Here is a 23,956-nt window from a genome sequence, read left to right on the forward strand (position 1 = left end):
TCCTCCTAGGACGAGATGCGCGACCGCTTCGTCGCCAACTTCCAGGGCACTCGCGACCGCCCGCCGGCCGCGGGTGACCTGCGCCGCATCAAGCAACAACCAGGAGAGACCCTCCAGAAGTACATCTAGCGCTTCAACAACACTCGCCTCAAGATCCCAAGGTCAGGGACGAGGCCATCATCTCCGCGTTCTCTGACGGCGTCCGCGACGTCAAGATGAAGGAGGAGCTCGCTATCCACGAGGAGCTGTGCACATCTCAGGAGTTGTTCAACCTGGCGACCAAGTGCGCGAGAGCTGAGGAGGGGCGCCTCTCCCTCCTCGAGCTACCAGCTGCGGGAGCAGAGGAGAAGAAGGCCAAGGCCAAGGACGTGAAGCGCAGGGAAGCCGCAGTGCTCGCAGCGGAACCGGACACCAAGCGAGGCAGGGACCAGCCCGAGTCATCCAAGGGCAGCCGACCGTTCTGCGCCTTCCACAACCTGAACACCCACAACACCAGTGACTGTCAAGAGCTCAGAGCCATCCGTGAAGGACGCTTCGGTTGACGCCCCGAGCGCAGCGACCGGGGCCACGGCCGAGGAGGAGGACATGGAGGCGGACGCTGGGACGACCGTGGCCCGCGCTAGGAATGGCGCAACAGGCCTCGTGACGACCGTTGACTAGATCATCCTCGCGAGGGCGCCTGGAGGGACCAGCCTCGTGAGGATCGTCCTCAGGGCAATGCCGGTCTTCCCCCGCCGCCACCGCCACCAAGAAGGAACGACGATCACCATCAAGACGAGGGGGCTGGGGGCTTCCAGGAGCCGCGCGCAATCGCCTGCATCTTGGGCGGCGCAGCGTATCTTCAAAAAGTTCGCTCATGAAGTGAATGCTGTTCTTCCCAAGCTCGAGGCCACACGCCCGCTCAGGTGGTCCCAGTGCGCCATCACCTTCAACTCGGCAGATCAGCTCAAGTGCGCAGCCACCGCTGGCGCCCTCTCGATGCTTTGTTCACCAGTCATCAGCAATGTAGAAGTTACCAAGACCCTCATCGACGGCGGCGCAGGGCTCAACGTCCTGTCCGTCGACACGTTTGACAACCTCCAAGTCCCGTATGAACAGCTTCAGCCTACCAAGCCTTTCTCAGGAGTGACCGACGGTTCCACCACACCGATAGGGCAGGTCCGCCTGCCTGTCACCTTCGGGGAACGCAAGAACTACCGCACCGAGCTCATCGACTTCGACGTCGCGCACATCCGCCTGCCATACAACGCCATCCTCGGGTATCCGGCCCTGGCCAAGTTCATGGCAGTGACGCACCACGGCTACAACGTCCTCAAGATGCCAGGAAGCGGCGGAATCATCACGGTCCTGTGTGAAGAGAGAGATGCGGTGTGCTCCCTCGAGTGTGCCTTCCAAGCTGCAGCAATTGACGACCCCGACAGCAAAGGCGAGGGCCCTCCCCAAGAAGAAGAAGCAGCTGCGCCGTGCTGGATCTCAGGAGGATGGCGTCGCAGCTGGAGCCTTGACAGGATCAGCGCCCGCTCCAGGGGCGCCTCCCTCCATCGCATAGGAAGGCGCGCCCGGCTCCCTCCTCGGGCAGCGCTCGGGAGCTCTCTTCTGGAGGGCCTCAGACCTTGCCAACCTCACGAGGGAGGCGCTTGGGCACAACTTGGAGGCGTGCTTCACGTCATGTTTCCCTCAGGAGAACACAGGGTAAGGAGTGCTCACCACACAGGAGTTCATCACCAAGACCACTCAGGAACTGCAAGACGCAAGGGCCATGCGCGTCGACCGCCGCTCACCAGGCGCAGCTCCCCATCTAGGCGAGGATGCGGGGCTGCGCATCTGCATTGACGTCCCAGGGCTCAACAGGGTCGCATCTCAGGAGCTCTTACTGGCTCTCCAGCCCTCACCCCCTGGCCTTGACCACGGCATCGCGACCTTGCATACCAGCGGTGGCTGAGCTCGCTCGAGGGCCGGGACCTGAGGACGTAGAGCGCTTGCACCTAACCGTCTCGCAGGAGTGCACAGCTATCAAGGACTCAAGACCAGGCGCAACCCGCCTTGAGGTAGGCCCTCGTGAGTCCCGCGCTGGCTCACGAGTGCCCAGATACACCTCGCAGCCCTGCCGTGCAAGCCAGGTGTCAGCGCGGGGCTATACATGCCCCGGGGGCTCCTCCCGGAGGGGGCTCCCTCCCACGCACAAGTGGAAGCACCATGCTCTACGCTGGCCGTCGACGCTGCCGAGGAGCGGCTATGCTCATGCACAAGAGGAAGCACTATGCTCCGCGCTGGTGATAAACAACTGAGGGCGGCTCCATGGTCGTACCAACCTCAGGGAGCCCCAGAGCTCAGTGTTCGGCCTCACACAATGCCTTCCCTCGGGAGAGCCGCGCGAGGGGGCTGGACACCGGGGCTGCGCTCGGGTCATGCCCAAGCGTACACCGCCCAACCAGGTCTCCCGGGCCTGGGGGCTGCGCTCAGGTCACGCCCAAGTGCATGCCGCTCAAACAGGTCTCCTGGACCTGGTCGTCGCACGCCCCTCCCGAGGCCTCGGCGAGGGCAGGTATGGAAATTGTTTGCACGTCAAGGGGGACTCCTGAGCATCGCAACTCAGGAGCCTAACTGGTCACGTAGCCCCTGTCACGACCGGTTTTCCAATAAAAATATTTATTGAGAGACCGATCCCTTTTACGGACCAGTAAAGAAGAATTCCTTCTCACTGGTAGACAATATCTTGGTCACAGAAGAAAAATACCAGGAGTACTGAATATAATACAAGGTTGAGCGGAGACTGCTCAACAATTTATTACAAGCACGCCAATAATACATAAAGGCGGATAGGGTGGCATAACTACTAACTCATGATAAGAGCGGACGTGGGTATATCACAGCGAAGTGGGTGATATGACTCCTGAGAACTAACAGCTCTTCGAGCGTCGGAGTGAGGCTCGAGGAGACTTATGGCGGGTGGCGGAAGCGTATATGATACAAGTGACCAATATCCAGGTTCGCACGGGACTGACTGGGATTCCTCTAGGCGTCGGACTCACTATCAAACTCTTCATCCAAGAGATCGCCTTCGTCGACATCTGGCCAAATCAACAAGCCAGGTGAGTACTATGAAAGTACTCGCAAGACAGTTTGGACATAAGATATAACAAATGTAAACATGATGCATATGAACAGATTAACAAGTGCACTCAGACAGAGGGATAATGATGCGTGGGAAACAAAAGAGAAGTCGGGCGGTAATCCTCCCGAAATCCCAAAGTAGATACTGAGGGCCAAACGAGTGTCTGAATGACTCCTCGAGAGGAAAATACAAGAATGACAATGCCGCAGTCGGGCGTCAAGGCGACACCACATAAAGGGCTTATAATAGAATATAAAAGACAGTGCGTGCCACAGTCGGACGTCTGAGCGACATCACATAAAGGGCTTATATTGAAAGTAAATAACGAACGTGCCACAGTCAGATGTCTGAGCGACATCACATAAAGGGCTTATATTGAAAGTAAATAACGAACGTGCCACAGTCGGATGTCTGAGCGACATCACATAAAGGGCTTATATTGAAAGTAAATAACGAACGTGCCACAGTCGGATGTCTGAGCGACATCACATAAAGGGCTTATATTGAAAGTAAATAACGAACGTGCCACAGTCGGATGTCTGAGCGACATCACATAAAGGGCTTATATTGAAAGTAAATAACGAACATGCCACAGTCGGATGTCTGAGCGACATCAAATAAAGGGCTTCATAACTTAATATCTCAGTAGCTCAAGAAATTAAATCATATCAAGGGAATAATCAGGCATGAGATAAACAACAGGGGTTAGTCCATCCACAGGAATAACGTTCAACCAAGTTTACCGCTCACGCTTATTTACCGGGGAAAGAGTATACCATGAGGATTTGACATAGACATGGATACACTGATCACGCTACTTGACCCTGGATACGATGACTCGGAAGGATTTGACTCTGCAGAGTTTGTACTGTAACCACAGCCAACGGATTTCAGTAGTCACGGGGACTAGTTCCGTTTATGGTGTTTGGGAAGAAACACATCTAACCAGTACACACCCATTCAACATTCCGAAGCCAGGAATCACCCTCGGCAACGTTCAAGAAAAACCTTGAGACGGGGAGGCTACAACCTCGCGTAGCATGGGATCAAATTTATATACGCGCGCTCTAAGGGGTGCCCCCCTCTCGGTCCCAACCGGAAACACCCATGCCCCTTGACCGGATGACTGGCTTTAATCCAGGGCCATGGAACCCTCATCCCGGCCCTCTATTTGGTGTGTACACGGAAAGAGGTTACCAACTTACTAAACCGTATCCCTTGCAGAAAACATGTGGCGGTACGGAAGGGGAAGAACGATAACGTGACTCCGTCCACGTTAACGTCGGAATTTACCGGATAACGTAAGGCTGGCCTGCTACAACAGTACCACCTTGCTGCCCTTCATGTCACCACATGACTCGGCCATCTCTCATCAGAGATCACAGTAACTTCGGAACACACGGGTAGTGGCCTTACATGCAACGAGATACTCACCGATGCTCATATGACATGCACAAACATTCACGCAAACATGCAAAACACCTATCATATCAAAGGTTCAAACATGCTTGCCTGGTTCGGAGAAGTCGGAGTCTAGCTCGGCGAAGTTCGCGGCTCCGTCACCTCTTCCGGAACCTACGGTATAGCGAAAATGTATACTAACGTGAAAACCAACGCGCGCATAAAAGTTGTTCCAAATTTTTTCAAATAAATACTATAAAAAACTAGACAAAAATATAAGACTGTCAGAAAAAGAATCACTCAAAAATCACTTTTTACTAAAAAGTTATAAGGGTTTTTGTCCAGGGACCAATCTGTGATGAAACAGAAAAGATCCAGGGACTTAACTGAGAAAACAGAAAATGGTTCGAATAGAAACGCGCCAGCCCACAGAGAAAACGTACTTGCCCGAAGGTGCCAACAGAAAACGCTTTGGGGAGAGAAAGAAGAGAGGCTGACGTGGGGGTCCCACATGTCAGGTTTAAATCCTCGCCGGCGCCCGAAGGCTGCGGTGGTCGCCGGCGTCGAACCACGGCGAGTCAGGGAGATCGGAGTGTACCAAGAGGTTCAGCGTGTTCTTCCACGTCGGTGGGTGGTGGACTTGGTCGTCGGAGAGCACCACGTCGACGGCGACACTTTCTCCGGCGGACGGCGGCTCGGGCGATGGTGGAGAACTCCGGTGGGTGCTGCAAACTCCGAATTGAAGCGCGGGTCAGGAGAGTGGATGCATAAGTGAGCTACTGGCAAGAGCTGGGGGGTGGAGGTGCACGCACGGGAGCGAATCGAGCTGGATCCCGTGGCGGGTCGCGGCGGCCGGAGTTGGGGAAGAAGGCTCTCCCGGGGCTCTTCTAGTGGCTAGGCGTGGTGTTGGAGGTGTGCAGAGGTGGTGTGGGTTCGAGGTGGAGCTCGGGGCCTCTATTTATAGGCGGTTCGAGGGGGTGGCCGTGAACGGGATCGCTCCGGCGAGCAATTACGACGAGGCAATGGTTTGGCAGGGAGCTTAGGTGGCCAGGAAGCATCAGGGAGGTGTACTGGTGCCGTTCCCCCGCTAATCCTAGTTGGTCTTGGCGTAATGGCGCCAGTCCACGGCGGAGTGGCCGTACGGGCACGGCGGCGGCAGAGAGCGCGCTCCGCGCCTAGCGGTTCACGACGAGGGTGGCAGCGCGCACTGGGGAGTGGAAGACCACGCGGCGGCCTCCGGTGGCTTGGGCGGCGCTGGACGGCGCCGTCTGCGCTGCGCCTCTCTCTGGTGGCCGCAAAGCCGCCGCTGCCGTCGGTCACGGGGCGGCGCACCTCCTCCTGCTCGTCGCCGACGCCCGCAACCTTCCAGGCGCTCGTGCGGTGCAGAGGACAAGGGGGAGGGGACAGGAGGCACGGCGACGCCGGGGCACTGGCGAGATCGACAATAGACACTGAAGAAACGAGAGTAGATTCAGACACTGTTAACTGAACTTGACTGAACCTCAGAGAAACAGTGTCCAGCAGGTGTTCGATGAAATGATTTGGCATGGAGAAATTTTTTCCTGGAGCTGGGACTTGGTGAGGTGACCTCTCAATGCACCCAGAGGCTGCCTGATTTTTCTCAGATTTTTAGGAGAAGGATTTGAATGAATTTCATCAAATTTGGCAAATGAGGTCCAAACTTGCAGCAAGAGTAGTTTGAAAATTTTGAACTGGAGACCAGTGGATCTTCATGGATCCTGGTTGAGGGCTCAAAGGACTAGGTAGGGAAGTTGGTTTGGGGGCAAAAATCAAAACAGAAAGGGTAGCTCCTTTGAAAACCTCCAAGGGTCAAGATAGAAGGCAGAAACTGTTTTTGATAAGAAATAAATGGAAATAAATATATGGGGAGGTTCAACTTGCTGGTTTTGAAGTACATCAAGATCCAAAGATGAGGAAAGGCTTATGAGAGGGGATTTTACACTTAGGTCTTGGCAAGTGAGATTTTTGAAAGTGGAAAAGGATCATTCCAAAAGCCATAGGGCTTTTTAAAGGAATTTTTCAAAAGACATTTTTCCAAGTGAAAAGCATTTTGGTATAAGTCCAAATAAAAAGGGAGAACCTCCAAGACCAAAATCAAGTCTTGGGTGAATCAAATAAAACACTTGCCATAAAGAAAGTTTTGAGAGAGTGGGTCCTTTAGAAGGAAAAAAAATTAAATACCCTCCTCAAATAAAATAAAAGTTTGAAAAATCCAATAAAATTTTTGGGTGTCACAGCCCCTCACTCCTTGGTCCGTCCTGGTCTCCGGTCGGCCCAATGGCAGTTGAGGTATGCGCGGGGCCGGGCTCTGCCGACGTAGAACCTTAATCTATCCTCGCGTACTCTCCCTATAAGCTGTTTGCGCGTCAAGGGGGACTCCTAAGCATCGCGACTCAGGAGCCTAACTGGTCACGTAGCCCCTCACTCCTTGGTCCGTCCTGGTCTCCCGTCGGCCCAATGGCGGTTGAGGTATGCGCGGGGCCGGGCTCTGTCGACGCAGAACGCAAAGCAAATAGGAAGGAAATCGCAAAATCTCGAAGCAAATATTACAAAACTTATTGTCCTCAATATACCAAATGAAAGGTTTAACGCCTCCACGAGGCCTGATGCATATTACAGGAACGAAACAGGAGAGTAGCCGCAGGTCTCCCCTGGACACCGCCATTTCCTGCAGAAGGTGCTCCTCCTCGGGTAACAACGTCTTCACCCGCACCACCAGCCGCAGGATCGGCGATATCACTGGACAAGGGCGCGGAGGCAAAGCCGCGGAACTTCTTCAGCAGGGCCTCCACCTGACCTTGCACGGCTGCGGCGGTGGCTGCGCAGTCATCATCAGCCACAGGCTCCAACAGCTCGACAAGACGAGCGCTAGGGTCGCAAAGGTGCAGATGGCTGAAGACACGAGTCAATGCAGCTGAAGACAGGACGCGAGCTTCTGCCTCCGCCATGGGGCCGATACCATCCACGACTTCCTCAAGCGCCTTCACTAGGAGAGGAAGCAGCAGGGCGGGGCCGTCCTCATCGGTGGCCAGTGGCCTCTCCAAGTCGTGCTCGTAGAGCGTCTTCAGTGCCTTGTGAGACCTCTCCTCAAGATCGGCAAAGGCCACGCGGTCTTCGGCCAGGACCCGCGCCTTGGCGTCGAGATCGGCCTCCCTCGCCTTCACCTTCCGCTCTAGATCTTCCAGCCGGCTGCGCTCGGCGGCCTGCGTCTTCCCCAACTCCTCCAGCTCAGCGTCACGGTTCTTTACAGCGTCCTCCCGGGCCTTCATCTCCTCCCCCTTCACCAGGCGGTCGCGTGCTTCTTCGGCGTGCTTGTCGTGTAGGCTCTTTAGCTCATCCTCCAGCTCTTGGCAGCGATCGCGGGCGGCCTTGGCGTCTTTCAGTGCCGCCTCGCGATCGGCTGTAGCATTGGCGGCACTCTGCTTCTCCTTCTCTAAAGACGCCGCGACCTGGCTCAGCGTCGCGCGGACCGCCAAGTCAGAGTGAAGCCAGCCAGAGGCTAGTTCCAGGCGCCCGGCCACCAGGCGCGGGTCCGCGCTCAGGAGATCTGCCTGCAGCTGGGTCATCTCCGAAAGAGCACGCTCCAGGACAGCAGCAGGAGCAGAAGAACCTCAGAGTGGAGGTGCAACAGTGGGAGGAGGCGACGCCGTCACCAGGGCTTGGGTGCGGGTTCCGGAGCAGTCGGGACCTCTTCAGCCGAGCCAGACGCCGGCACTTCAGGAGCCAGAGGGGCCATGGGGGCTGACTCCTCCCGGCGATGCTCTTCCTGGCCTCGCGAGGGCGACCGGGCTGGGGAGGTGCGAGTGCTGCTGCCTCCTTTCCCTGCGGAGGGAGGCGCGGCCGCCATATCCCCCTTCCTTTTCTTCGCCGAAGGTGTCGGCCTGATCAAGGGTGAATGTCAGGAAATAACAAGTACAGGCAGGGACAAGACGAAGCTCAAGGCACTTACCGATCCACCGCGACATATTCCACCTTCTACTTGGGGAGCTTGAAGCCCGAAAGCACCGGGGCCTGGGAAGTGGGCGTGCGGGCCCCGGCGGCAGAAGGCGGCGTAGCAGGAGAGCTGGAGACAGCCCCAGGTGGCGCCAGGGCGGAGGCAGCATCCCGAGGGATCAGTGACGACCTACTCCTCGTCGGGATGACGGGCGGTTCTCCCTCCTCTTGGCGGGCCTCAACTTCGGCGTCGTCAGGAATGGCGCGGAGGATTTCCGCTTTGCTCAAGGGGGAGTTTTCCCCCATATCTTTGAGGGTCGCCTCCGAGTCCCCCTCCTCTTCCTTCCCCCCGCCGGACTCGTCGGAGGACACCTCTACCGGCTTCGGTGCTGCAGGGGCTCCGGAGAGCGCAGGCAGCACCAGCCCACGTGCGTCGAAGGTCGGCCTGGAAAGCACAAGTGGCTCCCAGTCCTTGCAGAGGAACAAAGGAGTGAAGGCGCTCGGCGGGTACTCCTGGTTGTCCCCAACCAGGAGGCGCATGACAGCAGCCAGTTCGTCGCCAGGCAGGGCCCCCCGGCCTCAGGCGGATCTTGTCTTCTCCATCTCCAAGCTTCCACAAGGGGCACGATCGCGCCTGGAGCGGGGCTACGCGCAGCGACAAGAATTCCCTCAGGAGCATGGTGATATGTTTCCAACGTATCTATAATTTTTGATTGTTCCATGCTATATTATATTCTGTTTTGGACATTAATGGGCTTTATTATACACTTTTATATTATTTTTGGGACTAACCTATTAACCGGAGGCCCAGCTCAGAATTGCTATTTTTTTGCCTATTTCAGAGTTTCGCAGAAAAAGAATATCAAAAGGAGTCCAAACGGAATGAAACCTTCGGGAACGTGATTTTCGGAACGAACGTGATCCAGAGGACTTGGAACCTACGTCAAGACATCAACCAGGAGGGCACGAGTTAGGGGGGCGCGCCCTCCACCCTCGTGAGCCCCACGTTGCTCCACCGACGTACTTCTTCCTCCTATATATACCTACGTACCCCCAAACCACCAGATACGGAGCCAAAAACCTAATTCCAACGCCGCAACCTTCTGTACCCGTGAGATCCCATGTTGGGGCCTTTTCCGGAGCTCCGCCGGAGGGGGCATCGATCACGGAGGGCTTCTACATCAACACCATAGCCTCTCCGATGATGTGTGAGTAGTTTACCTCAGACCTACGGGTCCATAGTTATTAGCTAGATGGCTTCTTCTCTCTTTTTGGATCTCAATACAATGTTCTCCCCCTCTCTTGTGGAGATCTATTCGATGTAATCTTCTTTTGCGGTGTGTTTGTTGAGACCGATGAATTGTGGGTTTATGATCAAGTTTATCTATGAACAATATTTGAATCTTCTCTGAATTCTTTTATGTATGATTGGTTATCTTTGCAAGTCTCTTCGAATTATCAGTTTGTTTTGGCCTACTAGATTGATCTTTCTTGCAATGGGAGAAGTGCTTAGCTTTGGGTTCAATCTTGCGGTGTCCTTTCCCAGTGACAGTAGGGGCAGCAAGGCACGTATTGTATTGTTGCCATCGAGGATAACAAGATGGGGTTTATATCATATTGCATGAGTTTATCCCTCTACATAATGTCATCTTACTTAAAGCGTTACTCTGTTCTTATGAACTCAATACTCTAGATGCATGCTGGATAGCGGTCGATGTGTGCAGTAATAGTAGTAGATGCAGGCAGGAGTCGGTCTACTTGTCTCGGATGTGATGCCTATATACATGATCATACCTAGATATTCTCATAACTATGCTCAGTTCTGTCAATTGCTGAACAGTAATTTGTTCACCCACCGTATTACTATGCTCTTGAGAGAAGCCACTAGTGAAACCTATGGCCCCCGGGTCTATTTTCCATCATATTAATCTCTCGTCAACAAGTTATTTCTAGCGTCGTCTTTATTTTTTGCTTTCTTTACTTTGCATCTTTATCATAAAAATACCAAAAATATCATCTTATCATATCTATCAGATCTCACTCTCGTAAGTGACTGTGAAGGGATTGACAACCCCTTTATTGCGTTGGTTGTGAGGATTTATTTGTTTGTGTAGGTGCGAGGGACTCATGCATGGCCTCCTACTGGATTGATACCTTGGTTCTCAAAAACTGAGGGAAATACTTACGCTACTTTGCTGCATCACCCTTTCCTCTTCAAGGGAAAACAAACGCAGTGCTCAAGAGGTAGCAAGAAGGATTTCTGGCGCCGTTGCCGGGGAGTCTACGCAAAAGTCAACATACCAAGTACCCACCACAAACCCTTATCTCCCGCATTACATTATTTGCCATTTGTCTCTCGTTTTCCTCTCCCCCACTTCACCCTTGCCGTTTTATTCGCCCTCTCTTTTCCATTCGCTTTTTTATCGCTTGCTTCTTGTTTGCTCATGTGTTGGATTGCTTGTTTGTCACGATGGCTCAAGATAATACTAAATTGTGTTGGATTTTCTTAGCACTCCGATTGCTCCTCTTACCGATTCTGAATCTTGTGAAATCAATGCTGCTTTGTTGAATCTTGTCATGAAAGATCAATTCGCCGGCCTTCCTAGTGAAGATGCCGCTACCCATCTAAATAGCTTCGTTGATTTGTGTGATATGCAAAATAAGAAAGATGTGGATAATGATATTGTTAAATTGAAGCTATTTCCTTTTTCGCTTAGAGATCGTGCTAAAGCTTGGTTTTCATCTTTGCCTAAAAATAGTATTGATTCTTGGTATAAGTGCAAAGATGCTTTTATCTCTAAGTATTTTCCTCCCGCTAAGATCATCTCTCTTAGAAACGATATTATGAATTTTAAGCAACTTGATCATGAGCATGTTGCACAAGCTTGGGAGAGGATGAAATTAATGATACGTAATTGCCCTACACAAGGTTTGAATTTGTGGATGATCATACAAAATCTGTATGCCGGATTGAATTTTGCTTCTAGAAATCTTTTAGATTCGGCCGCGGGAGGCACTTTTATGGAAATCACTTTAGGAGAAGCTACTAAACTCCTAGATAATATTATGATTAATTATTCTCAATGGCACACTGAAAGATCTACTAATAAAAAAGTGCATGTGATAGAAGAAATTAATGTTTTGAGTGGAAAGATGGATGAACTTATGAAATTATTTGCTAATAAAAGTGTTTCTTCTGACCTAATGATATGCCTTTGTCTACTTTGATTGAGAATAATAATGAATCTATGGATGTGAATTTTGTTGGTAGGAATAATTTTGGTAACAACGCGTATAGAGGAAACTTTAATCCTAGGCCGTATCCTAGTAATTCCTCTAATAATTATGGTAATTCCTACAACAATTCTTATGGAAATTTTAATAAGATGCCTTCTGAATTTGAGACTAGTGTTAAATAATTTATGAATTCACAAAAGAATTTCAATGCTTTGCTTGAAGAAAAATTGCTTAAAGTTGATGAATTGGCTAGGAACGTTGATAGAATTTCTCTTGATGTTGATTCTTTGAAACTTAGATCTATTCCACCTAAGCATGATATCAATGAGTCTCTCAAAGCCATGATAATTACCATTGATGAGTGGAAAGAAAGAACCGCTAGGATGCGTGCTAAGAAAGATTGCTTTGTGAAAGCGTGTTCTTCTAATTTCTATGAAAATAAAGATGAAGATCTAAAAGTTATTGATGTGTCCCCTATTAAATCTTTGCTTTGCAATATGAATATTGATAATGATGGGACTGAATATGATCCACCTTTACCTAGAAGGCGTTCCAAAAATTTGGAGTCTTTAGATCTTGATACAAAAATTGGTAAAAGTGGGATTGAAGAGATCAAAACTCTAGATATTAATGAACCCACTATTTTGGATTTCAAGGAATTTAATTATGATAATTGCTCTTTGATAGATTGTATTTCCTTGTTGCAATCCGTGCTAAATTCTCCACATGCTTATAGCCAACATAAAGCTTTTACTAAACATATCATTGATGCTTTGATGCAATCTTATGAAGAAAAACTTGAGTTGGAAGTTTCTATCCCTAGAAAACTTTATGATGAGTGGGAACCTACCATTAAAATTAAAATTAAAGATCATGAATGCTATGCTTTGTGTGATTTGGGTGCTAGTGTTTTCACGATTTCAAAAACTTTGTGCGATTTGCTAGGTTTCCGTGATTTTGATGATTGCTCTTTAAACTTGCACCTTGCGGATTCCACCATTAAGAAACCTATGGGAAGAATTAGTGATGTTCTTATTATTGCAAATAGGAATTATGTGCCCATAGATTTTATTGTTCTTGATATAGATTGCAATCCTTCATGTCCTATTATTCTTGGTAGACCTTTCCTTAGAACGATTGGTGCAATTATTTATATGAAGGAAGGAAATATTAGATTCCAATTTCCGTTAAGGAAAGGCATGGAACACTTTCCTAGAAAGAAAATAAAATTACCATATGAATCTATCATGAGAGCCACTTATGGATTGCCTACAAAAGATGGCAATACCTAGATCTATCCTTGCTATTATGCCTAGCTAGGGGCGTTAAACGATAGCGCTTGTTGGGAGGCAACCCAATTTTATTTTTAGTGTTTTGCTTTTTGCTTATGTTTAGGAATAAATATTTGATCTAGCCTCTGGTTAGATATTTTTTATGTTTTAATTAGTGTTTGTGCCAAGTTTAACCTATAGGATCTTCTTGGATGATAGTTATTTGATCTTGCTCAAAATTCCAGAAACTTTCTGTTCACGAAAACAATTGTTAAAAATCACCAGAACATGATAAAATATTGATTCCAATTGCTGCTGATCAATAAAAAAATTGTCTAGGTCGTCCTATTTTGGCTGAAGTTTTTGAGTTCCATAAATTTGCGTTAGTTACAGATTACTACAGACTGTTCTGTTTTTGACAGATTCTGTTTTTCGTGTGTTGTTTGCTTATTTTGATGAATCTATGGCTAGTAAAATAGTTTATAAACCATACATAAGTTGGAATACAGTAGGTTTAACACCAATATAAATAAATAATGAGTTCATTACAGTACCTTGAATTGGTGTTTTGTTTTCGTTCGCTAACGGAGCTCACGAGATTTTCTGTTAAGTTTTGTGTTGTGAAGTTTTCAAGTTTTGGGTAAAAGATTTGATGGATTATGGAACAAGGAGTGGCAAGAGCCTAAGCTTGGGGATGCCCATGGCACCCCAAGATAATCTAAGGACACCAAAAAGCCAAAGCTTGGGGATGCCCCGGAAGGCATCCCCTCTTTCGTCTACTTCCATCCGTAACTTTACTTGGAGCTATATTTTTATTCACCACATGATATGTGTTTTGCTTGGAGCGTCTTGTATGATTTGAGTCTTTGTTTGTTAGTTTGCCACAATCATCCTTGCTGTACACACCTTTTGAGAGAGACACACATGATTCGGAATTTATTAGAATACTCTATGTGCTTCACTTATATCTTTTGAGCTATATAGTTTTTGCTCTAGTGCTTCACTTATATCTTTTAGAGCACGGTGGTGGTTTTGTTTTATAGAAACTATTGTTCTCTCATGCTTCACTTATATTATTTTGAGAGTCCTACAAAACAGCATGGTAATTTTCTTTAATTATGATAGGCATTCAAGATTAGTAAAAAAAACTTATGAGTGTGTTGAATACTATGAGAAGTTAGATGCTTGATAATTGTTTTGAGATATGGAGATGATGATATTAGAGTCATGCTAGTTGAGTAGTTGTGAATTTGAGAAATACTTGTGTTAAAGTTTGTGATTCCCGTAGCATGCACGTATGGTGAACCGTTATGTGATGAAGTCGGAGCATGATTTATTTATTGATTGTCTTCCTTATGAGTGGCGGTCGGGGACGAGTGATGGTCTTTTCCTACCAATCTATCCCCCGAGGAGCATGCGCGTAATACTTTGCTTTGATAACTTGTAGATTTTTGCAATAAGTATATGAGTTCTTTATGACTAATGTTGAGTCCATGGATTATACGCACTTTTCTTCCTTCCTTCCACCATTGCTAGCCTCTCTAATACCGCACACTTTTCGCCGGTATCATACACCCACCATATACCTTCCTCAAAACAGCCACCATACCTAGCTACCATGGCATTTCCATAGCCATTCCGAGATATATTGCCATGCTACTTTGCACCGTTCCGTTTACTATGACACGCTCCATCATTGTCATATTGCTTTGCATGATAATGTAGTTGACATCGTATTTGTGGCAAAGCCACCATTCATAATTCTTTCATACATGTCACTCTTGATTCATTGCATATCCCGGTACACCGCCGGAGGCATTCACATAGAGTCATATTTTGTTCTAAGTATTGAGTTGTAATTGTTGAGTTGTAAGTAAATAAAAGTGTGATGATCATCATTTTTTAGAGCATAGTCCCAAGTGAGGAAAGGATGATGGAGACTATCATTCCCCCACAAGTCGGGATGAGACTCCGGACTAAAAAAAAGAGGCCATAAAAAAGAGAAAAGGCCCAAGTAAAAAAATGATGATAGAAAAGAGAGAAGGGACAATGTTACTATCCTTTTACCACACTTGTGCTTCAAAGTAGCACCATGATCTTCATGATAGAGAGTCTCCTATGATATCACTTTCATATACTAGTGGGAAATTTTCATTATAGAACTTGGCTTGTATATTCCAATGATGGGCTTCCTCAAAATGCCCTAGGTCTTCGTGAGCAAGCGAGTTGGATGCACACTCACTTAGTTTCTTTTGTTGAGCTTTCATATACTTATAGCTCTAGTGCGTCCGTTGCATGGCAATCCCTACTCACTCACATTGATATCTATTAATGGGCATCCCCATAGCTCGTTGATACGCCTAGTTGATGTGAGACTATCTTCTCCTTTTTTGTCTTCTCCACAATCACCATTCTATTCCACATATAGTGCTATGTCCATGGCTCACGCTCATGTATTGCATGAATATTGAAAAAGTTTGAGAACATCAAAAGTATGAAACAATTGCTTGGCTTGTCATCGGGGTTGTGCATGATTTAAATACTTTGTGTGGTGAAGATAGAGCATAGCCAGACTTTATGATTTTGTAGGGATAAATTTCTTTGGCCATGTTATTTTGAGAAGACATAATTGCTTAGTTAGTATGCTTGAAGTATTATTATTTTTATGTCAATATTAAACTTTTGTCTTGAATCTTTCAGATCTGAATATTCATACCACAATTAAGAGAATTACATTGAAATTATGCCAAGTAGCATTCCACATCAAAAATTCTGTTTTTATCTTTTACCTACTCGAGGACGAACAGGAATTAAGCTTGGGGATGCTTGATACGTCTCCAACGTATCTATAATTTTTTATTGTTCCATGCTATATTATATTCTGTTTTGGACATTAATGGGATTTATTATACACTTTTATATTATTTTTGGGACTAACCTATTAACCGGAGGCCTAGCCCAGAATTGCTGTTTTTTGCCTATTTCAAAGTTTCGCAGAAAAAGAATATCAAACGGAGTCCAAACGGAATGAAACCTTCAGGAACGTGATTTTCGGAACGAACGTGATCTGGAGGACTTGGACCCTACGTCAAGACATCAACCAGGAGGGCATGAGGTAGGGGGGTGCGCCTACCCCCTGGGCGCGCCCTCCACCCTTGTGGGCCCCATGTTGCTCCACCGACGTACTTCTTCCTCCTATATATACCTACGTACCCCCAAACTACCAGATACGGAGCCAAAAACCTAATTCCACCACCGCAACCCTCTGTACCCGTGAGATCCCATCTTGGGGCCTTTTCCAGAGCTCCACCTGAGGGGGCATCGATCACGAAGGGCTTCTACATCAACACCATAGCCTCTCCGATGATGTGTGAGTAGTTTACCTCAGACCTTTGGGTCCATAGTTATTAGCTAGATGGCTTCTTCTCTCTTTTTGGATCTCAATACAATGTTCTCCCCCTCTCTTGTGGAGATCTATTCTATGTAATCTTATTTTGCGGTGTGTTTGTTGAGACCGATGAATTGTGGGTTTATGATCAATATTTGAATCTTCTCTGAATTATTTTATGTATGATTGGTTATCTTTGCAAGTCTCTTCGAATTATCAATTTGGTTTGGCCTACTAGATTGATCTTTCTTGCAATGGGAGAAGTGCTTAGCTTTGGGTTCAATCTTGTGGTGTCCTTTCCCAGTGACAGTAGGGGCAGCAAGGCACGCATTGTATTGTTGCTATTGAGGATAACAAGATGGGGTTTATATCATATTGCATGACTTTATCCCTCTACATCATGTCAGCTTACTTAAAGCGTTACTCTGTTCTTATGAACTTAATACTCTAGATGCATGCTGGATAGCGGCCGATGTGTGGAGTAATAGTAGTAGATGCAGGCAGGAGTCGGTCTACTTGTCTCAGACGTGATGCCTATATACATGATCATACCTAGATATTCTCATAACTATGCTCAATTCTGTCAATTGCTCAACAGTAATTTGTTCACCCACCGTATTACTTATGCTCTCGAGAGAAGCCACTAGTGAAACCTATGGCCCCCGGGTCTATTTTCCATCATATTAATCTCCCGTCAACAAGTTAATTCTAGCATCGTCTTTATTTTTGCTTTCTTTACTTTGCATCTTTATCATAAAAATACCAAAAATATTATCTTATCATATCTACCAGATCTCACTCTCGTAAGTGACCATGAAGGGATTGACAACCCCTTTATTGCGTTGGTTGCGAGGATTTATTTGTTTGTGTAGGTGCGAGGCACTCATGCGTGGCCTCCTACTGGATTGATACCTTGGTTCTCAAAAACTGAGGGAAATACTTACGCTACTTTGCTGCATCACCCTTTCCTCTTCAAGGGAAAACCAACGCAGTGCTCAAGAGGTAGCACATGGCCCCTGTGACCTTCGCCGCCTTCGCGTTGCCTGGCTTCAGGTCGGTCTGCATCTGGCCCAACACAGACGACGCCCGCTCATAAGCGAGCTTCGCGCAGGGCCACCCTTTGTTGAACTGGGGCGCCTCCGTTGGCAAGGCGAAATACGGATGGGCGCGCTTGGCGTCCATCATGACCCATTTGGCTTGGATATTGTCGGCCCCTATCCCGGTGCTCGAGATTGAGTTGGCCTTACCAGATGCGATGAAATTGGCGCACCCAGAGATGTGTCCCTCGCTGACGCGAAGGAAGATGAAGTGGCGTAGATGCGCCATGGATGGCATCACACCCAGGTACGCCTCATAGTAGTAGGCGAAGATGGACATGAGGAGGATAGAGTTGGGGTGGAGGTGAACGCCTACAACCCGTAGTGGTCAAGGACCTCATAAAAGAAATCGGAGAAGCGGGGAACCAACCCGACGACGACGCTGCTCGAGAAGAAGGGGAAGAAGGTGCTTCCCTTAGACTCCGGCACGTCGGAGGTAAGCCGGAGCTCCGTCTTGCCCCCTTCATTGCTCTCCCCCGCCGTCAGCAGGCGCACGGAGGCAAGGCTCTTTTCTATGACAGTGGGTGCTTCCAGAGCTGGCTCGTACCAAGCCGGCACCGAGGAGGGCTTGGTCTTGCACGGCGCCATGGGTCGCAGATGCGGAGCAAGATTGGAGCAGATCTGGAGGTTTCGGCGGCGAGGAGCGAGAAAGGGGATCTGGAGCAAGGCGAGGAAGAAGCAATGAAGGCCTCCAAGCCATGACAGGCTTCAACTCCTCTGTTGCTCCCTCGCTTGGTCGCATCGCCGCTGTAGGCCTCCAAGCCATGACAGGCTTCAACTCCTCTGCTACCCAGGCCACACTCGAGCCGTCCCCAAGAAGAACTCAAGTCGCTGCTGCCACTACAGCCGTGCCGGCTCGCGCCTCTAAACAACCATGGTCGGATGCTTCTTCTGCAAGCGCCACCTTGGCCTCCCGCCGCTGAACCACTGCCGTGTCAATCTCTTGCCTTCGAGCCTCTCCGTCTTAAGTCGCCGAGCCGCCACCGGCCGGCTGCCGGCTGCGCTTTGCGCTTCCACCTACGCTGCTGTGGCCCGCGGCTCCGAGGCAAGCTTGCAGTGCTGTTTTTGCTACGTTGAAGCAACAGGGTCACCTCCGCCTTTGCTATGGTTCGGCATCGAGCCGTCTCCACTCAATCTCGGTTGAGCCGCCACCAAGTTGAATCACCGTTTAAGTTGCCGTATCACCTCTCAAGATGATGAAGACCCCTGACGATGTGTTACAATCTCATGGTGTGACTCTAAAAAGCATCAAAGATCATCAACTTGATTACTTAAAAAATTCATGTGCTGGCATCCGAGCAAGGGCAACAGAAACTAAAATGGACATGCGTCATTGCAAGATGCACTTGGTTCTGATAATGTAAGACTTCAGAGGAAAGCTCTACATCTCACACAAATACCTACTGAATACCAGGACATATAGGAACGTCACTACAGAAAACAGTATTCCAGATCAACTTATACATATCGCTTCTAGCGACGATGCTAGAATCCAGGAGGCCGCTTAACCTACCCCCGTCGTTGATCTGCCGAAGCCCTGTGGGCCTGCTTGGAGCTTTGTTAGTCTGCCGCTGTTGGCAAGGCTCCCTGCCATTGGGCCTCCCCGGTTTTGAGCCGCCTTGGGTTTGTCCCGCCGCTGCCATGCTCTGTATTTGAAGCCCGTCCGCACGAGCCGGTTTTTGAGCGCTTCTACTACAACGGTTTGATAAGGCAGAAACGGTAGAAGCCGAGAAGGCAGGATGGCCAAGTCAAATTTAAAAAATGCTACAGAGTACCTCTGGTTATTCGCTTCAAACATCAAGGAGCTATTACAAAACTAGGCTGCTGCTCTTAGTGCATGGGATCAATCCAACAATTGGTACGTGAAGACAAAGAACACGGTACCGCATGCTGATTGCACACCCAACCAAAGTTTCAGGTGCTATTCGCCCTATTTATTTTCAGTACATATTAAATTGTTTGAGAACAATTACTCTGGCCTGTAATATTTTTATGTAGGACGGCTATTAAAAGAAAAGGGGGTGGTATTATACCGCGGAGGCACGTTCGGCTGTGTCGCGCAGCTTCACGGACACGCGTATCGCGGTCCGGTTTACATCAACGCGCCGGCCGACTTGCCCGTCCGCACCGCCTTACAACACCACGGATGAATCGCCCGTCCGCCCTCGCGGCCGGTTCACGCGTCCACGCCGGTTTACAAGCGGAGAACAATTTGCTCGTCCGCACCGGCTTACAACGCTACGGCCGACTCATCCGTTTGCTCCTTCGGGTGACTCATCCGTGGTTGATTTTAGCTTCACCGTGGTGACCATCAACTCCATGGCGGATAATTTCTGGCTTAACATATCAGGTGACATCTATCTAAGTCTATTTTTGACACATTGTTTTTTGTCAAAAGAACAATTACTTTGGACCGTATATTTTGATATGCAGGACAATTATTCATTATAAAACGTGGTTACGGAGCACGTGATGGCAACGTCCTGCCTGGTGTTCGTCCGTGTCCGGCTTAACATATCAGGTGACATCTATCTAAGTCTATTTTTGACACATTGTTTTTTGTCAAAAGAACAATTACTTTGGACCGTATATTTTGATATGCAGGACAATTATTCATTATAAAACGTGGTTACGGAGCACGCGCTGGCAACATCCTGATATGCAGGACAATTATTCATTATAAAATGTGGTTACGGAGCACGCGTTGGCAACGTCCTGCCTGGTGTTCGTCCGTGTCACATTACACGGTGAATGAACGTGAGCAAGTCGCCGTCCGTGTGGCCCGGTTTACATCAGCTTGCCGGGACCACGCCTGCGATTAACTCGCCCGTTTGTGCCGGTTTACAACACCGGTGCCGATTTTCCCCGTCCGAGTTGACTTACAAATGACGCGGCCAATTCTCCCGTCCGCACCGGCTTACAAATGTCGTGGCCAACTCTCCCGCCCGCGCCGGCTTATAGCACCGCGGCCGACTCATCTGTTTATGCCGCCTCCGAAGTCGTGGTCGTCTTTGTCGTCCGTCTCTCACGGCCTGGTCTACATCAACATACCGGGCCGCACCTGTCTGCACGAGCTGTTTATTGAGTATGAGCAAGTCACAACTTGGGTAGCCTAGTTTTCTTTCAACAAATTGGAGGCAAATTATCATATACTATCAACCGCCGTCTGCACTGGATGGCTCAATGGGCAGGTGCACAAGTCGCCGCCACTACAGTTTGGATAACTTAATAGCCAGTTGGAAGGAACCATTGGCCGAGTTGCTGACACGGCTCATACGGGATCATTTATAACCCGCCGCAGTCACCTCAACCTTCTGTGGATTCACATTGTACCATCAACACCAATGATATATAAGTTATGCCGGTTTACATCACGGTCAAATATGGAGAATCTCAAAGCCGACGCCTCGAGTCACCTTGAGACTCGGGGGCTACGATGACATGACTCAGCAAATTTAAGAACCCCAGGACGATGGAGGGAAAGATAACCCGGTCCCGGAGGCTACTGTTATATTGATGAAAATGTAAAAGGCCGTCAGAAAATTTCCAGTTTAGAAAGTATATGGCAGTTACAAAATCCTGGCTCAATGAAGAAGTTCCGGATCAGCAGAAAGGACTCCGGTTTACAATCCGGTTCAAGAGAAGTTAGTCTCATTGAAGATCTCAAACATCCGGTTTACAATCCGGTTCAAGGGAAAGATTCTCCCACAAAGCTTTGAAGCTCTCAATATCCAGTTCAAAATCCCGGTTCAAGAAGAATTTATCTCTTGCAAAAAATTAAAGGTTGCCGAAGAGGACTTGCTGCCATGACGCGTGGTTCAAACATGGGTATCCTGCCTTATTGGCTTATCACATTATTGATCACTTGGGGGCTTGGTCATACCCGAACCATAGCTACACCTCTTGGTCGGTGCAATGCCATAGCATCACTTGGGGGCTTGGTCGTATCCGAACCATAGCTACACCTCTTGATCGGCGTAATGCCACAACATCACTTGGGGGCTTGGTCGTACCCGAACCATAGCTACACCTCTTGATCGGCGCAATGCCACAGCATCACTTGGGGGCTTGGTCGTATCCGAACCATAGCTACACCTCTTGATCGGCGTAATGCCACAACATCACTTGGGGACTTGGTCGAACCCGAACCATAGTCACGCCTCTTGATCGGCTCAAAGCCACGTCAAACCGGGGCCAAAGAGAGTGTTGTAAAACAACAGCTCAAACATAGGCACCCACTGAGCACAGCTCACAATATTGCTTGGGATTTCTTTGCTGTCGAATTTAGGGCCTGGCAGCCCGTAAAAAGCCTCGACTACAACGGTTTTTACTTGCCTTTTGCTGAGTTTTCATTGTTTTCATAAGATTTGTGACGTTTTCAAACCGGCGTTTATCAACCCGGTTAAGCTATCAACTACAAGTTGTCAGTATATGATCAGTCATAATCCGGAGATTATCAACCCGGTCTGGTTTTGACTACAAGTCGCCAGTTTTATATATGGTTAATCCGGTGTTTATCACAACCCGGTACGGTTTTATCATAAACCGGCACAATATGGAAGGAGTTATCAGTACTCAAAATTTTGGTTATTACCCTTACTACAAAAGTTGGTAAACCAACGATGTGATTCAATGTCACAGGTATGATATATATTTCATATTTGATTATTCTTAAGTGCAGCCTTGGTTATAAACCCGGGTTATATGTTGGGCATTATGACCCGTCCGGCGGTAAACCGCTAGGACACTTTAAACTTGTTGTATGCAGAAACAGGTTGAATAAAGCATGATGATAAATTATCCGGTGTTTATTAAACCGGCCTGGCTTTGGACTATAAATCGCCAGTATGTATTTGGATTGCGCCATTGGAATCATGCGCTTATAAATCATTGGGTCATATTATTCAAATAGCCAAACTTGGCTGAATTTTCATTATGACATTGAATGAATAAGGTTTTCATACCGGATTATATTTTCTTGAATAGCCAACATGGCTGGATTTTTATGGTTATTAATAACCGGTATTATTGAGGTTTTCAAAGTCGGTTTAGCGCAATAGCTATTAATTTATCAAAGGATATGATTTATTCTACAATGCAAGGAATAGTCCCGAGTCGCTGCAGGCTTACGACCCGGCACTTGGGGGCTACATTGAGATTACATGCAAGTCTCATGTCGCTGCAAGCATGCAACATGACACTTAAGGGCTAATGCAAAGTCATTTTTTATTGGCCTTATTGAAGACCCGACTCATCACATCATAATGAGCCGGCCCTTGGGGGCTACCAATTGCTCCTGTCAACAATTCAAGCTACACAAGTCTTAAAACCATTATATTGAAAGGTCCATTGCTCAGTTGGTAAAGCACAAAGCTCTTAACCTTGTGGACGTGGGTTCAAGCCCCATGGTGGGGGTTACATTATATGATGTTCTTTTCAAAGAAGTATATATAAAGTACCAGCTCAATATTATCTTATTGAGCCGGCCCTTGGGGGCTACACGTTATTGTTCAAATCTACATGATCATATTTATAAAGTCCCTGCTCATTATTGCATAATGACCCGGCACTTGGGGGCTACATATATGGAGTATTCAGTTTTTAATAGTGGCTAAGATGAACAACATGGATTTCTTCAAAGTGGCAGTAATTATATGGAAACAAGTCTTAAGCCATCACTTTGTTCTGCTCAAGACTTGGGGGCTACAGGTAATATGGATATAAGGGAGAAAAATCTTCTAATTCTCAGTTCTGAGCAAACCAGATTGACCCGGTGTCTGCAACAATTATGACCCTGCGTCGGTGACAATTATGACTCAGTGCCATCTATATTTACAAACCGGTAATTTTGGTAATATTAAACCGGCAAGTTTTACATCTTCAAACCGGCTGAATATCAGATGAGTATTTCAAGACCCATATTTCTTAAACCGGCGCTTTGGAAGCCGACTCAAGTGGATTATTCTTCACAATATTTCTTTGTGAGAAACCAATGTCAGCAAATTGAGTATGAAGCTGGCTTGTTGACCCGGATTTTCTAGAAGGAGGAAATGACAAGGACTTAAGGATGATCAGATGCCGGTTTACAAGAATTCTTAACCCGGAGCATAATCTGTCGAATTTGTTCTTGTGTTTGTTTTACAGGATCAGTTTAACATGGATAAATCCAAATTAAACTGGGGGCTAATGTCGGGGATATACCCCGCGGTGTAAACCGGCCGGAGGTATAACCCGGCCGGACTTGGCGGTTTACTTCAGACCCGGCTGAGACATGACGATTCACTGGCGACCGTTTGGACCTGGCGGTTTACGATTCATTGGTAATCCGGCAGGCGGGTCAAAGGAGCGACAAAACCCGGTGGCCCAACGGGCGGTTCATGAAGGCCGATTCATACTATGGTGGGCCGATTTACAAGGAAAGGCGTGAGGAATATTTGTCTTACAAGGAGTTAAGACCTGGACTTGTATCCGGTTTGTATTAGAGATAGACTAG

The sequence above is a fragment of the Aegilops tauschii genome, chromosome 3, assembly GCF_002575655.3.
Source record: "Aegilops tauschii subsp. strangulata cultivar AL8/78 chromosome 3, Aet v6.0, whole genome shotgun sequence".
Taxonomy (NCBI): Eukaryota; Viridiplantae; Streptophyta; class Magnoliopsida; order Poales; family Poaceae; genus Aegilops; species Aegilops tauschii.